The sequence below is a fragment of the Mirounga angustirostris genome, unplaced genomic scaffold, assembly GCF_029215605.1.
Source record: "Mirounga angustirostris isolate CCGP_5_RB_7025 unplaced genomic scaffold, mMirAng1.0.hap1 SCAF_3, whole genome shotgun sequence".
In the NCBI taxonomy this organism is placed as follows: Eukaryota; Metazoa; Chordata; class Mammalia; order Carnivora; family Phocidae; genus Mirounga; species Mirounga angustirostris.
The window spans coordinates 76,728,451-76,743,998 of NW_026991711.1; the positions used below are offsets into that span (position 1 = coordinate 76,728,451).

At 36.7% G+C, this 15,548-nt stretch overlaps 1 pseudogene; it reads right to left on the reverse strand.

The window, feature by feature from the left end:
• LOC123840777 (host cell factor 1-like) overlaps positions 1-14,309 on the reverse strand; it is a 74,705-nt pseudogene extending 60,396 nt beyond the window's left edge.
• Positions 14,310-15,548: the final 1,239 nt, after the last annotated feature.

Below are 15,548 nucleotides of genomic sequence, written 5' to 3' on the forward strand. Positions count from 1 at the left end.
TCCATTGCAATTTCTACACTGGAAATATTTCTGTCACTTCAAAAATAAGTATTGATTCCCTTTTTAATCCCCTTTTAACCTCACCTTGTTTGAAAGAAAGAATCATGTATTGAACTAACAGCTTATGCTCTGTGCTGAAAGTGGTCTTCATGTTTTCCTATGGGGTATGAGGATGACTTGTATAGGGTGGATAGATGTGCACAGTGCTGTTTGTCACTTTGCCACTAGATGACAGATGATAACCTGGGACTGCACATTTACTTTAGTCCTTGGCATTTACAGAGCTCTACAACCACCTTTGGCCTTTGTTCTTTCTTTTTTTTCCCCTTTGTTCTTCTTACTTAATATGATGCTGTTGTTGTAATAGCACTGAAATTAGAAATATATTTCCCATAAGTAATTTAGTGTCCTTAACTGAACCCTAATCATATACTAGGCAATGAGATAGGCATGCATCTCCATTTTATAGATGACAAAGTAGAAATTTGGGGAAATTAACAAAGTCAAAAAGCTAATAGGGCAAAAAGTGGAGTCAACTCAAAACTAAGTCTGTTTGACTCTAAACTTCCAATGGGCACATGGCAAGATTGCATCATCTCTCTAAAACAGGTGGAGAAAAGGTCTGCAATACTAGACAAAGCATTTTCCAGAGGCCTGGCTCACTGCTTCTTCCTCTGTCTGGTAGGAAGGTTGCATAGTTAGAGGGACCTCCACAGTCAGTATGGACTTCTCCCAGGGAGTCTTACACTGGACTAGTTGTCATACACAGATGGGGCGGGCAGAGTGTGATAAAAACCCATGTAAGGAGTTTCTGGTCTTAATATTTCCAATACTCTGTAAACTGCTATTTCATAGTAATAATGTGGATTAGGTGGCTGATAATTCACCTATCTTTCTGATGTGAATCTTCCTAAAGGAGGGCAATGGAATAAATTAATTTAAAAAGTAGATTGGGAAAAAATATCTACTGTATATTACTCATCATACCCAGTTAATTAACTCAAGGTTCAAATTGAGGGTGGCACTTGAAAACATCTATATTGTATAATATAGTTTTGTTAACAGAAAAGCCTATTCTATCTTTCTTAGCTTTGTATTAAGTATAGTGGAATCACAGTGCTTTGCACATTAAAAAGGGGATCAATACTTATTTTTGAAGTGACAGAAATATTTCCAGTGTAGAAATTGCAATGGAAAATTCACAATGTAGAATTAAGTTTCAGGCATGAAGTTCTGAAAAGAAAACTGCAAAAGTTTTGTATAAGCCCTTCATCTCCAATTAAAAGTTGAAATATGTATCAAGTCTGATACCTCTTAGGATGTACACGGTGTCTTAAACCACAGCAGCAAAACCAAAAAGAGTCTGTTGAATGATTATGAGTCTATTGTTTGGCTTTCTTTAGATCCAAAGCTTGAAAGTGAGCAGCTCCTGTGGTCTAGGCTTAGGGATGCCTTATATATTCATGGGTTTTTATTGCAGGAACTCAATCATATTCTCATGGTGAAAACGGAAGAAAAATCTCTTGTTCCTGGCAGGATGAGAAGGAAAAGTAACCATACTGAAATACATCTAGAGCATTCTCTATAACAAAGGCTTACTTACTCTCCAAGGAAAAAGACTTTAGCAGAGCCTTATCAGACCAGGTAGAAGGTGATGAGACAGCTCCAGCCCCCTCTAGCCTTGCTGTTTTACCTAGAAAGCTGAGAAACACTTCTGAAGGTCACAGCCCAGGGACTCAGGGCCATTAAAAGACTGAGATTTAATTAAAAGATAGGAAATGCTTTATTTCTGCCACATCTTACCTCTGGATTAACAGGACTCCAGTATATTACAGTGGATTATGGTTTAAAGAGCTGCAAGACACAAACTCTACTTAAGTAGGAGTTTTTAGGAAAACCTCAAGACACTAAGGGAGAAAAAGGAAACAAGAATGCTAGAGGACAATGAAGCCTCTGGCACTTGCAGCTAGAGCAAACATTAAACACTCCCCACTTCCTAGCCAAATTAACATAAAATCTCACACTAAAGTCCTGTTTGCCTTGTTTCCTTCTTTCTGATACATCATGTCTGTCTTTCAACAAAAAATTTGCAAGGTATGCTAAAAGACAAAAATAAAAATGAAAGAACCCCAAAAGACAAGAAACACACTCTGAAAAGACAAAGCAAACATCAAAATGAGACTCAGGTGTGACAAAACTTTTGAAATAATCAGTGAGAGAATTTAATTTAACTCTGATTAATATCCTAATTGTTCTAATGGAAAAAGTGGGCAACACACAAGGATAGATGGGCAATGTAAGCAGAGAGACAAACTATTAGAAAGAATCCAAAGGAAATACTAGAAATCATAAACACTGAAAAAGAAAAGAATCCCTGTGATTGAATACAGCCAAGGAAATATTCAGTAAACTTGAAAACGTTTCAATAGATTACTACACCAAAATGCAAAGACAAAAAAAAAAAAAAAGATAGAATATTCAAGAATTATGGAACAATTACAAAAGAAGCAATATAAGCATTATTGGAATATCAGAAAAGAAATAAAGAAATAAAGGAATAGAAGAAATTTTTAAAGTAATTAATGGCTGAAAACAAACCACAGATCCAGAAGACTTAGGAAATATCAAGACAAATACCAAAAGTGGACACTTAGACATATTACATTCAAACTGCAGAAAAGCAAAGACAAAGAAAATCTTGAAAGAATCCAGAGGAAAATAACATCTATAAAGCAACAAGGATAAGAATTATATTAGACTTCAAATTAGAAACCATGCAAGTAGGAAGCAGACTGAAATATTTGAAGTGCTAAAGTAGAAAAATACCAACCTAAAAATTTTTATCCAGTGAAATCATTCTTCTAAAGTAAAGAAAAAACAGACTCTATCAGACAAACAAAATTGGAGGGAATCTGTGAAGAGTAGATCAGCGCAGAAACTTCGACCTACAGAAAGAGAGGAACAAAGGTGGAGAAGGAATAAATGAAGGTAAAATAAAATAATTTATTTTTCTTAATTAACTGAGTAGATAGCTTCTGTTTTCAAATTAATATTGTAGTGATTTACTGGGTGCATATGGCATATGAATAAGTAAAATGAATGACAGCAATATTATAAGGGATAAAGAGAACTTGAGAATACTTGATTATAAGCTACCTGCACTACCCCTAAAAGCAGTATAGTGTTACATGAAAAGACTTAGATTCATAGTAAATTTTGCATTTTTTAAAAAAAGAATTTTTAAATTTTATTTTATTATGTTATATTAATCACCATGCAAAAAGGAATTTTTTTAAAAGAAGTATAAGTGATATACTAAGTGAAGTGAGAAAATGGAATAATATAAAATGCTCAGTTTATATCAGAAAAGGTAGAAAAAGGAGGGAATGGAGAAAAAGAAATGAAGAACAAGTGCAGGGAATGGAAAAAGTTACCTGTTTTGGTAGATGTTAACCCATCTGTATCAATAATCATGCTAATTAAAAAAAAGAGACTGTCAGAGTGGAGAAAAAAAGAATGACCCAACTGTATTGCCTATAACAAACTCACTAAATGTAAAGACACAGATAAAAGTAAGAGGGTGGAAAAAATATACCATGCTAACCCTAATCAAAAGAAAGCTGGAGTACTTTCATTAATTTCAGACAAAACCAATCTTGTCATTTGTGACATGGTTCATCCTTGAGGGCATTATGCTAATTGAAAGAAGATAAGCAGAGAAAAGATAAATACCATATGATATCACTTATATGTGGAATCTTAAAAAAAAAGTTGAACTCATAGAAACAGTGAGTAGAATAGTATTTGTCAGGAGTTGGGTGTTGAGGGAAATGGGGAGAGGTGGGTAAAGGATCCAAACTTTCAGTTATAAGATGAATAAGATCTTAGGATCTGATGTATAACATGGTGGCTATAGTTGACAATATTGTATAATTGAAATTTGTTACAACCACCGAACTTAAGTGTTCTGACCACTTAAAAAGGTAATATGTGAGGTGATTTATGGGTTAATCAACTCAATGGTGGGAATCTTTTCACAATGTACACTTATATTGAATTACCATGTTGTTACTTTAAATATTTAAATATTTAATTTGATTTATCAACTATACCTTAATAAAGCTGAAAAATAGTAGATAATCCATTATTATGATTAGAGACCTCATCATCATTATTTCTAAAACTGATAGATCCAGCAAGAAGACAGTAATGATAGACTTAAATTGAGCATCATCTTATTCAGTGGTATCTAACTGATATTCATAGAATACTTCATTTAATGATAGCAGAGTTCGGATACTTTTCAAGCTTACAAGATAACCCACACTATGGGCCACAAAACACACCTTAACAAACTTAAAAGCATAGAAATGTGACAAAGTGTGCTTTCAGATCACAATAGAATTAAACTTGAAATGAATAAAATAAAAATAGCTGGGAAATTCCCAAGTATTTGGAGCATAAACAACACACTCTTTCTTTTAAGAGATTTATTTATTCATTTTATATAAAGAGATAGAGAGAGAGTAGGGGGAATAGCAGAGGGAGAGAATCTTCAAGCAGACTACCGTCTGAGTGTGGAGCCAACACAGGGCTCAATCCCATGCCCCAACCTGAGCCAAAACCAAGAGTTGAGCACTCAACCAACTGAGCCATCAGGCACCCCAAAAATACACTCCTAAATAACACATGGTTCAAAGAAGTCTCAAGGAAAACAAAAATATGTTGAACCAAATGAAAATACAACTTAGCAAAATTACTAAGATTCACTGAAAGCAGTGCTCTGAGGAGAACTTATAGTACTGAATGCATATATTAGAAAAGGAGAAAAATATAGAATTGATCATCTAATCTTCCACCTTAGGGAACTAGAGAAAGAAGAGCAATTTAAGTCTATAGCAAGCAGAAGAAAATAACAAAAAAATAGAGCAACAATCAATGAAACTGAAAACAAGAAATCAATAGAGTAAATAAAAACCAAATTCTTTGAAAAAATCAATGAAGTCATAAGGCACTAGTTAGGCTAACCAAGAAAAAAAGAGAGAAGGGATAAATTACTAATATCAGAAATGAAAGCAGGACCACTACTATTAATCATTAAAAGGATAAAAGGGATATCATAAACCACTAATAAAGGGATATTATAAACAATTCAATATAAGGGGTATTATGAACACAAATGTAATAACTTAAATGAAATGAACTAATTCCTTGAAAAACACAAATTACCAAAAAATACAAGGAGAAACAGATAATCAGAATAGGCATCTATATACTACAGAAATTGAATAAAAAATTAATCTAAAAAAGAAAACAAGAAACCCAGGTGGTTTTACTAGTGAATTCTACTAAACATTTATTGAAGAAATGATACCAATTCTCTAAAATTTTTTCTAGAAAACAGAAACAGAGGAACTCTTCCATGCTGATTTTATAAGATTAGCATTACTGTAATATAAAACTAGATAAAGACATTAGAAAAAGGAAAACTATAGACCAATGTCTCTCATAAACTGAGATTTAGAAAAATCCTCACCTAAATATTAGCAAATTGAACCAAACAATGTATAAAAAGAATTATGCACAATGACTAAGTGAGATTTATTCTAGTTATGCAAGGCAGATTCAGCATTTGAAAATCATTAATGTAATCCATCACATCAACAGGCTAAAGAGGAAAAATCACATGGTGATATCAATTGTTGCATGAAGATCATTTAAAAAAATCACCAATCACCAATTATTCATGCTAAAAACTTTGAGCAAACTGGGAAGGGAGGGGAATTTTCTCAATTTGATAAGGTGCATCTACAAAAAAAGATCCTATAGTAACATCATACAAATGATGAGAAACAGGATGTTTTCTTCTTAAAATAGGGAATATGGCAAGGATGGCCTCTCTCTCCACTCCTATTCAACATCATACTAGGATTCCTAGTAATTGCAATAAGAAAGAAAAGGAATAAAACGCATATTGATTGGGAGGGGGAGGCAAGATGGCAGAAGAGTAGGGGAACTCATTTCGTCTGGTCCCTTGAATTTAACTAGATAACTATCAAATCATTCTGAACACCTATGAATTCAACCTGAGATATAAGAAAAGAATTGCTGGAATTCTACAAATAGAAAAGCAACTACTTTCTGCAAGGTGGGAGGTACAGAGAAGTGAACCAAAGGGGATATAATGGAAGATATAATGGCAGGGCAAGGGAGCCTCCATAAGCTGCCTACTGGAAAGTGATATAGCCACAGAGCACAAAATTAGAACCTTTAGAAATCTGTTCCAGTGAGGGACATCCCCGCCTGAAAGGTGCACAGGTGGTGAAGTGAGGCAGAATTCTAGGTGGGACAGTGTGGTCTCAGGATCCTTGGGGTCACAGAAAGAATGGGGTGCCTGAGCTGGCAGAGTTCCCAAGCATTGGAGCAGGGAAATAAGCTATGGCCAGCGAGACTGGGAGTGGACTCTCAGCTCCGTTTGCCATAAACTTTGAACCAGCACGATTGGGTGACTGCTTTCCATGTGGGGACAGTGCAAAGGGCAGAAACTTGGGGACACTTTGCCTTCCCCCAGGGAAGATTGGTGCAGGCACGCACTACAGGAACCTGCAGAGTTTGGCACTCACAAAAGTGAAGATGCTTATCCCTGACAGTTTACTGAAGAGAGGGGATCACGATTTTTCAGCTTCAGGGCCAATTTTATTTGCATCCTCCAAAGATGCGCAGGAAGCATTCAGGGAATAAAAGCCATGTATATCAACCAGAAACAGCTTACATGGAACCCAGCCCCCTGGCAAGAGGCGGTGCAACTCCGCCCAGGCAAAGATACCTGAGAATCAGCACAGCAGGCCCCTCCCCCCAGAAGACCAGCTGAAACAATAGGCGAATACTAAGTTTACTGAGCACACAGGACTGCAAAACTCCAGTACTAAGGGAAAATAGAATACAGAATTTGAGTTTTTTTTCTCGTGATTCATTTCTTTTAGTTTAAAATTTTCCTTTTCTATTTTTTTTCCTTTTCAATGAATTTCTTATTTTATCAACTCTTTGTTTTTAAGTCTTTTTTTTAACTTTCATTTTTTACACTCACATTTTATAGATATATTCTTCATTTTTGGGTTCCTTTCACTGTATTCAGTTTATTTATATATGTAAGTTTTGCTTTCTTTACAATTTTGGGGTTTAGTGTCTTCTAACAGACCAATATACACCAAGGAACAAGTGAATCAACCTATTTTGTCCACCTGAGAGATTATATTTTCCCCTCGCCTTTTTTCCTTTTTCTTCTCTTTTTTAGTTTCTGACCTCTTTGGATTTGTCTAGTGTGTATTTTGCTTAGGTCATGGTTGACATTTTTGATTTTGTTCTCTCATTAATCCATTCTTCTCTGAGCAAAAAGACTAGAAGGAGGAATTCACAACAAAAGAAAGAACCAGAGGTAATACTCTGCCACAGATCTAATTAATATGGATATAAGTAAAATGTCAGAGCTGAAACTTAGGATAACAATTATAAAGTTACTAACTGGCTTGAAAATAGCATAAAAGACACTAGAGAATCTCATAGTGTAGAAATAAAATCTAATCAGGCCAAAATTAAAAATGCTTTAACTGAGACACAGTCTAAATTGGATGTTCTAACAGCTAGAGTATATAAGGCGAAGAAATAGTGACATAGAAGACACATTGATGGATAAGAAGGAAACTGAGAAAAAGAGAAAAACAACTAATGGACCATGGTGGGGGGGCTTTGAAAAATCAGCAATACCATAAAGCAAAACAATATTAGAATTATTGGGGTCCCTGGGGAAGAAGAAAGAGATAGAGGGACAAAAGGTATATTTGAGCAAATCATAGCTGAGAATTTCCCTAATCTGGGGAAGGAAACAGGCATTCAAGTCCAAGAGTTAGAGAGGACTCTTCTAAAAATCAATAAAAATAGATCAATACCCCGACATATAATAGTGAAGTTTGCAAATTTCAGAGATAAAGAGAAAATCCTGAAAGCAGCTCAAGAAAAGAAGGTCTTAACCTCCAGGGATAGAAACATGAGGCTGGCAGCAGACATAGCCACAGAGACATGGCAGGCCAGAAAGGGCTGGCATGATATATTCAGGGTACTAAATGAGAAAAACATGCAGCCATGAATACTATATCAGCAAGGCTATCATTCAGAATGGAAGGAGAGATAAAAAATTTCCAGGACAAACAGAAACTAAAAGAATTTGTTATCCCTAAACCAGCTCTGCATGAAATATTAAAGGGGATCCTGTAAGCAAAGAGAGAGCCCAAAAGTAACATAGATAAGAAAGAAACAGAAAATCTACAGAAACAGGGACTTTACAGGCAATACAATGGCATTAAATTCATATCTTTCAATAGTTACTTGGAATCAAATGGTCTAAATGCCCCAATCAAAAGACACGGGGTATCAGATTGGATAAAAAAGCAAGACCCATTCATATGCTGTCTGCAAAAGACTCATTTCAGACCTAAAGTCCCCTCCAGATTGAAAGTGAGGGAGTGGAGAACCATTTACCATGCTAATGGACACCAAAAGAAAGCTGTGGTAGCAATCCTCATAACAGACAAATCAGATTTTAAACCAAAATCTATAGTGAAGGATGAAGAGAGACACTATATCATACTTAAAGGGTTTATCCAACAAGAAGATCTAACAATTATAAATATTTATGCTCCTAACTTGGGAGCAGCCAATTATATAAACCAATTAATAACCAAATTAAAGAAACACATAGATAATAATACAATAATAGCAGGGGACTTAAACACCCCACTCACAGCAATAGACAGATCATCTAAGCAGAAGGTCAATAAGGAAACAAGGGCTTTGAATGACACACTGTACCAAATGGACTTCACAGATATATACAGAGCATTCCATCCAAAGCAACAGAATACACATTCTTCTCAAGTGCACATGGAACATTCTCCAGAATAGATCACATACTGGGTCACAAATCAAGTCTCAACTGATACAAAAAGATTGGGAACATTCCTGCATATTTTCAGACCAGAATACTTTGAAACTTGGACTCAGTCACAAGAGGAAACTTGGAAGGAACTCAAACACCTGGAAGTTAAAGAGCATCCTACTAAAGAATGAATGGGTCAACCAGGAAATTAAAGAAAAATTTTAAAAATTCATGGAAACAAACGAAAATGAAAACACAACTGTTCAAAACCTTTGATATATGGCAAAGGCTGTCCTAAGAGGGACTTACATAGCAATACAAGCCTTTCTTAAGAAATTAGAAAAGTCTCAACTACACAAGCTAATCTTACACCTAAAGGAGCTGGAGAAAGTACAGCAAATAAAGCCTAAACCAAGCAGAAGAAGAGAAATAATAAAGGTTAGAGCAGAAATCAGTGAAATAGAAACCAAAAGAACAATAGAACAGATCAATGAAACTAGAAGCTGTTCTTTGAAAGAATTAATAAGATCAAAAACCCCCTTGCCAAACTTATCAAAAAGAAAAGAGAAAGGGCTCAAATTAATAAAATCATGAATGAAAGAGGGGAGTCATGACCAACACCAGGAAATACAAACAATCTTAAGAACATATGATGAGGAACTATATGCCAGCAAATTAGGCAATCTGGAAGAAATGGCTGCCTGGAAATTTATAAACTACTGAAACTGAAACAGGAAGAAATAGAAAACCTGAACAGACCCCTAACCAGCAAGGAAATTGAAACAGTAATCAAAAATCTCCCAACAAACCAGAGTCCAGGGCCAGATGGCTTCCCAGGGGGAATTCTACCAAACATTTAAAGAAGAACTAATACTTATTCTTCTGAAGCTGTTTCAAAAAATAGAAATGGAAGGAAAACTTCCAAACTCAGTTCTATGAGGCCAGCATTACCTTGATCCCAAAACCAGACAAAGATCCCATCAAAAAGGAGAATTACAGATCAATATCCCTGATGAATATGTATACCAAAATTCTTATCAAGATACTAGCCAATAGGACCCAACAGTACATTAAAAGTATTATTCACCATGACCAAGTGGGATTTATTCCTGGGCTCTAAGGGTGGTTCAACATTTGCAAATCAATCAACCTGATACATCGCATTAATAAAAGAAAGGACAAGAACCATATGATCCTCTCATTAGATGCAGAAAAAGCATTTGACAAAGTATGGTATCCTTTCTTGATTAAAACTCTCCATAGTGTAAGGATAGAGGGAACATACCTCCATATCATAAAAACCATCTATGAAAAGCCCACAGCAAATACCATTCTCAATGGGGGAAAACTGAACACATTCCCCCTAAGGTCAGGAACACTACAGGGATGCCCACTTTCACAACGACAGGGATGCCCACTCTCACCACTGTTGTTCAACATAGCACTAGAAGTCCTAGCCTCAGTAATCAGACAACAAAAAGAAACAAAAGGCATTCAAACTGACAAAGAAGAAGTTACACTCTCACTCTTTGCAGATGACATGATACTTTGGAAAACCCAAAAGACTCCACTCCCAAATTACTAGAACTTATACAGCAATTCAGCAACATGGCAGGATATAAAATCAATGTACAGAAATCAGTTATATTTCTATACACTCACAATGAGACAGAAGAAAGAGAAATTAAGGAATTGATCCCAATTACAATTACATCAAAAACCATAAAATACCTAGGAATAAATCTAGGCAAAAAGGTAGAGGATCTGTACTCAAAGCTACAGAACACTTATGAAAGAAATCAAGGAAGACACAAAGAAATGGAAAATAATTCCATGCTCATGGATTGAAAGAATAAATATTGTTAAAATGTCTATGCTACCCAGAGCAACCTACACATTCAAAGCAATCCCTATCAAAATACCATCAACATTTTTCACAGAGCTGGAACAAATAATCCTACAATTTGTATGGAACCAGAAAAGACTCTGAATAGGCAGAGGAATGTTGAAAAAGAAAACTAAAGCTGGTGGCATCACAGTGCCAGACTTCAAGCTATATTACAAAGCTCTAATCATCAAGACAGTATGGTACTGGCACAAAAACAGACACATAGATTAGTGGAACAGAATAGAGAATCCAGAAATGGACCCTCAACTCTATGGCCACTAATCTTTGACAAAGTAGGAAAGAATATCCAATGGAAAAAAGACAGTCTCTTCAGCAAATGGTGTTGGAAAAACTGAACACCAACATGCAGAAGAATGAGACTGGACCTCTTTCTTACACCATATGCAAAAATAAATTCAAAATGGATGAAAGACCTAAATGTGAGACAGGATTCCATTAAAATCCTAGAGCAGAACACAGGCAGCAACCTCTTTGACCTTGGCTGCAGCAACTTCTTGCTAGACATGTCTCCAAAGGCAAGGAAACAAAAGCAAACATGAACTATTGGGATTTCATCAAGATAAAAAGCTTCTGCACAGCAAAGGAAATGATCAACAAAACTAAAAGGCAACCTATGGAATGGGAGAAGATATTTGCAAATGACATATCAGATAAAGGGCAAGTATCCAAGATCTATAAAGAACTCAAATTCAATACCCCCAAAGCAAAGAATCCAGTCAAAAAATGGGCAGAAGACATGAACAGACATTTCTCCAAGGAAGACATACAATGGCCAACAGACACATGAAAAAATGCTCCAAATCCCTTGGCATCAGGGAAATACAAATCAAAACCACAATGAGATAACACCTCACACCAGTCAGAATGGCTAAAATTAACAAGACAGGAAATAACAAATGTTGGCAAGGATGTAGAGAAAGGGGAACCTTCCTATACTGCTGGTGGAATGCAAGCTGGTGCAGCCACTCTGGAAAACAGTATGGAGGTTCCTCAAGAAGTTAAAAATAGAGCTACCCTACGACCCAGCAATTGCACTACTGGGTATTTACCCCAAAGATACAAATGTAGTGATCCTGTTATGGGGACTGGATTGCCCGATGGAAGAACCAAAAGGCACCCGTAGATCTTGGAGGATAGGAGGTTTATTTAACACTGGCGGGTTCAGAGGAGAGTGGTCTCCAAAGGTCTGAGCCCCAAACACAAAGGGGGCAATTTATACACTTCTACTTCCGCATACTTGGCATTTTTGGCGCGTGCGAAGCAGGGCTGGGAGAAGAACCCGGACTGGTGCACGCAGGAAGCAGAGCAGGGAGAAGAACCCGGAAGAGCCCTGGGGCAAGGAGTGGGACTCTTTTGCTGGCTTGGTTGGCCATCTTAGGGCACAGATTTTCCTTATCAATCCAAAGGGGCACATGCACCCCAATGTTCACAGCAGCATTGTCCACAATAGCCAAACTGTGGAAAGAGCCAAGATGTCCATCGACAGATGAATGGATAAAGAAGATGTGATATATATATACAATGGAATATTATTCAGCCATTAGAAAGGATGAATACCTACCATTTACACTGACGTGGATGGAATCGGAGGGTATTAGGTTGAGCAAAATAAGTCAAAGAGAGAAAGACAATTATCATATGTTTTCACTCATATGTGGAATATAAGAAACAGAGCAGAGGACTGTAGGGGAAAGGAGGGAAAAGTGAATGTGAAGTCATCAGAGAGGGAGAAAAACCATGAGACTCTTAAGTATAAGACACATACTGAGGGTTGTTGGAGGGGAGGTGGGTGGGGGGATGAGGTAATTGGGTGATGGGCATTAAGGAGGGCATGTGATGTGATAAGCACTAGGTGTTATACACAACTGATAAATTATTGAACACTACATCTGAAACTAATGATGTACTGTATGTTGGTTAATTGAATTAAAAAATATATTGATTGGTAAGAAAGAAATAAAACTGTGGTTGTTTGCAGATGACAGGATTATCTATGTAAAAAATCCTAAAGAATCAACAACAAAAATCTTCTGGAACTGATAAGGATTAAAACAAGCTGACAAGATAGAATAAGAGCATACAATTTTAATTGCTTTCCTATATGCCAGCAATGAAAAACTGGAACTTGAAATTAAAAGCACAACACCTTTTACATTAACAACAAAGATGTGGGATTTTGTAAATTTCAAGCACCAGAAACAATAACATGTTTCTAAAGGTTGGGTGGAAAGCAGAAGACCGAGATTAGCCAACACAGCAGTGAAGAAGAACAGAGTTGGTGGGCTGGTCCCACATGACTTTGACTTATAAGGCTGTAGTAATCAAGACACAATGATATTTTCCCCCAAAATAGACATGGATCAGTGGAATACAATACAAAGCTCCACAACACACTCATGCAAATATAGTGAACTGATCTTAGATAAATAGGCAAAAGGAATTTAACTGAGAAAGGGTAGTCTTTTCAGCAAATATTGTTGTAACAATTGAATTTCCATATATAAAAGGAAAAAGAAAAGAAAAAGGAATGAAAAAAAGAAAAAGAAAGAATCTAGGCAGAGACCTTACCTCTTTTATAAAAATTAACTCAAAATGGATCATATAGACCTAAATGTAAAATGCAAAAGTATAAAACTTCTAGAAGGGTTATGATGGGTTATTAAATATAACACCAAAACCACTATCCATGAAGAAAAAAAAAACCTGATAAATTGGATTGTATTAAAATTAAAAACTCCTGCTCTGTGGAAAACAACTGTTAAGGAGAGGGAGAGAAAAGCAACGTACTGGGAAAAAATATTTGGAAAACACATAACTAATAAAGGACTTGTCTCTAAATATACAAAGAGCTCTTGAAACTCAAATATAAGAAAAGAGCCCAATTAGAAAGTTGGGCATAAGATCTAAACAGACATCTCACCAAAGAGATGGTGAATAGGCATATGTAAAGATGCTGGACATTGTTATTTATGGGGGAATTGCAAATTAAAACAACAGCATATCACTACACAACAAGTAGAATGATTGAAATCCAGAAAACTGGCAATACCAAACATCGCTAGGATAGGGAACAACAGTAACTTCAATTCATTGCGGGTGGGAACCCAAAATGGTACAACGCCTTTGAAAGACAGTCTAGCAGCTCTTACAAATGTAAACATAATCTAATCATATGATCCAGAAATTGCACCCAGAAATTGTCTTTATTTATTTTTATTTTTTTACATAAAAAGGGTTTTATTTGCCAGTGGGTGGGGTGAGCAGGAACTTAATCAAACAAGCCGAATCCCATGTCGTCATCCGACTCCTCCGACTCCTTCTTCTCGTCTTTCTTTTCCTCTGCTGCGGATCCAGGAGCTGCAGACCCTGGGGCAGCGGAGACGGCACCCCACCCAATGGCGACAGCCCCACCAGCAGGCACTGGTGGTTGACCAGCTTGCCAATACCCTGGGCGATGACGTCGTCCATGTTTTTTCTGTTCAACTCATTGATGACCTTGTTGAGCCTAGTGTTTACCCAACTGATTTGAAAAGTTATGCCCACAGAAAAAAAACTATATGTAAATGTTTATAAAGCTCTATTCATACTAACCCAAAGCTGGAAGAAATGAAGATGGCCTTCAATAGGTGAATGAAAAAACAAATAGATGCATTAATACCACAGAATATTGCTACATTATTCATTGATAAGAATCAATGAGCAATCAAGCCATGAAAAGACAGAACTTTAAATGTATGTAGGTAAGTAGAGAATTCAGTTTAAAAAAAAAAAAAAGCAATTCAGGCAAGAATCCTAAAATACATTGGACATTTGTGGAAGAGACATGTAGCTTGATGTATGGAGTAGACACAAAGTGAGATGATTTGTATTTCACATTTATACCCATCAGAGATCATGTTTCAAGGGAGATAGGAACAACCAGTGGCACAAGATGACTTATGTGGTAATTGTCAGCCAGCCTCTACTCAGCTACCTCTGTGCTTATACAATGGGCCCACAGCTAGAGTGGTGGCAGAGATGAAAGCCGTGGATTCACAGCATGGGCTTCCTCTCACCTGGGTTAATCTAGCTATTACTGCAAATGGAGTTTTGATGTGTCAGAAAGAAAATAAAGCTGAGTACCCATGTGGTATTACACGTAAAGAGACCATTTGGTGGCAAATTTGCTTTAACATAGCCTTCTACTCTAGAAAGAGAAGTGACTCATGCTTCTCAGGACTAATACTTTTTTTTTTTTTTTTTTTTTTTTAGGGAGAGAGAGGGAGAGCTTCAGTGGAGGGGCAGAGGGAGAGGGAGAGAGAGAATCCCAAACAGGTTCCCCACCCAGTGTGGAGCCTGATGCGAGGTTCGATGTTTGATCTCACAACCCTGAGATCACAACCTGAGCCAAAACCAAGAGTTGGACACTTAACTGACTGTGCCATCCAGATGCCCCAGGACTAATATATATTCTAAATATGAATTTGCCTTTCCTTCCCACCCTACGGCGCCTTTGACAATACCACTTCCCAAAGGTTCAGAGAGAGTCTAATTTATAGACATGAGATCACTCCTAACATTGTTTAAGACTAAGGGACCCACTCACTGCATAGGAGTTGTGGCACTGAGCATATAAGCATTAGATCTCATGGTCCTGCCACATATTTCACCATCCAAGCTGCCAGTCTGACAGAGCATAGAAATGGAACTTTCATGATTCAGCTACTG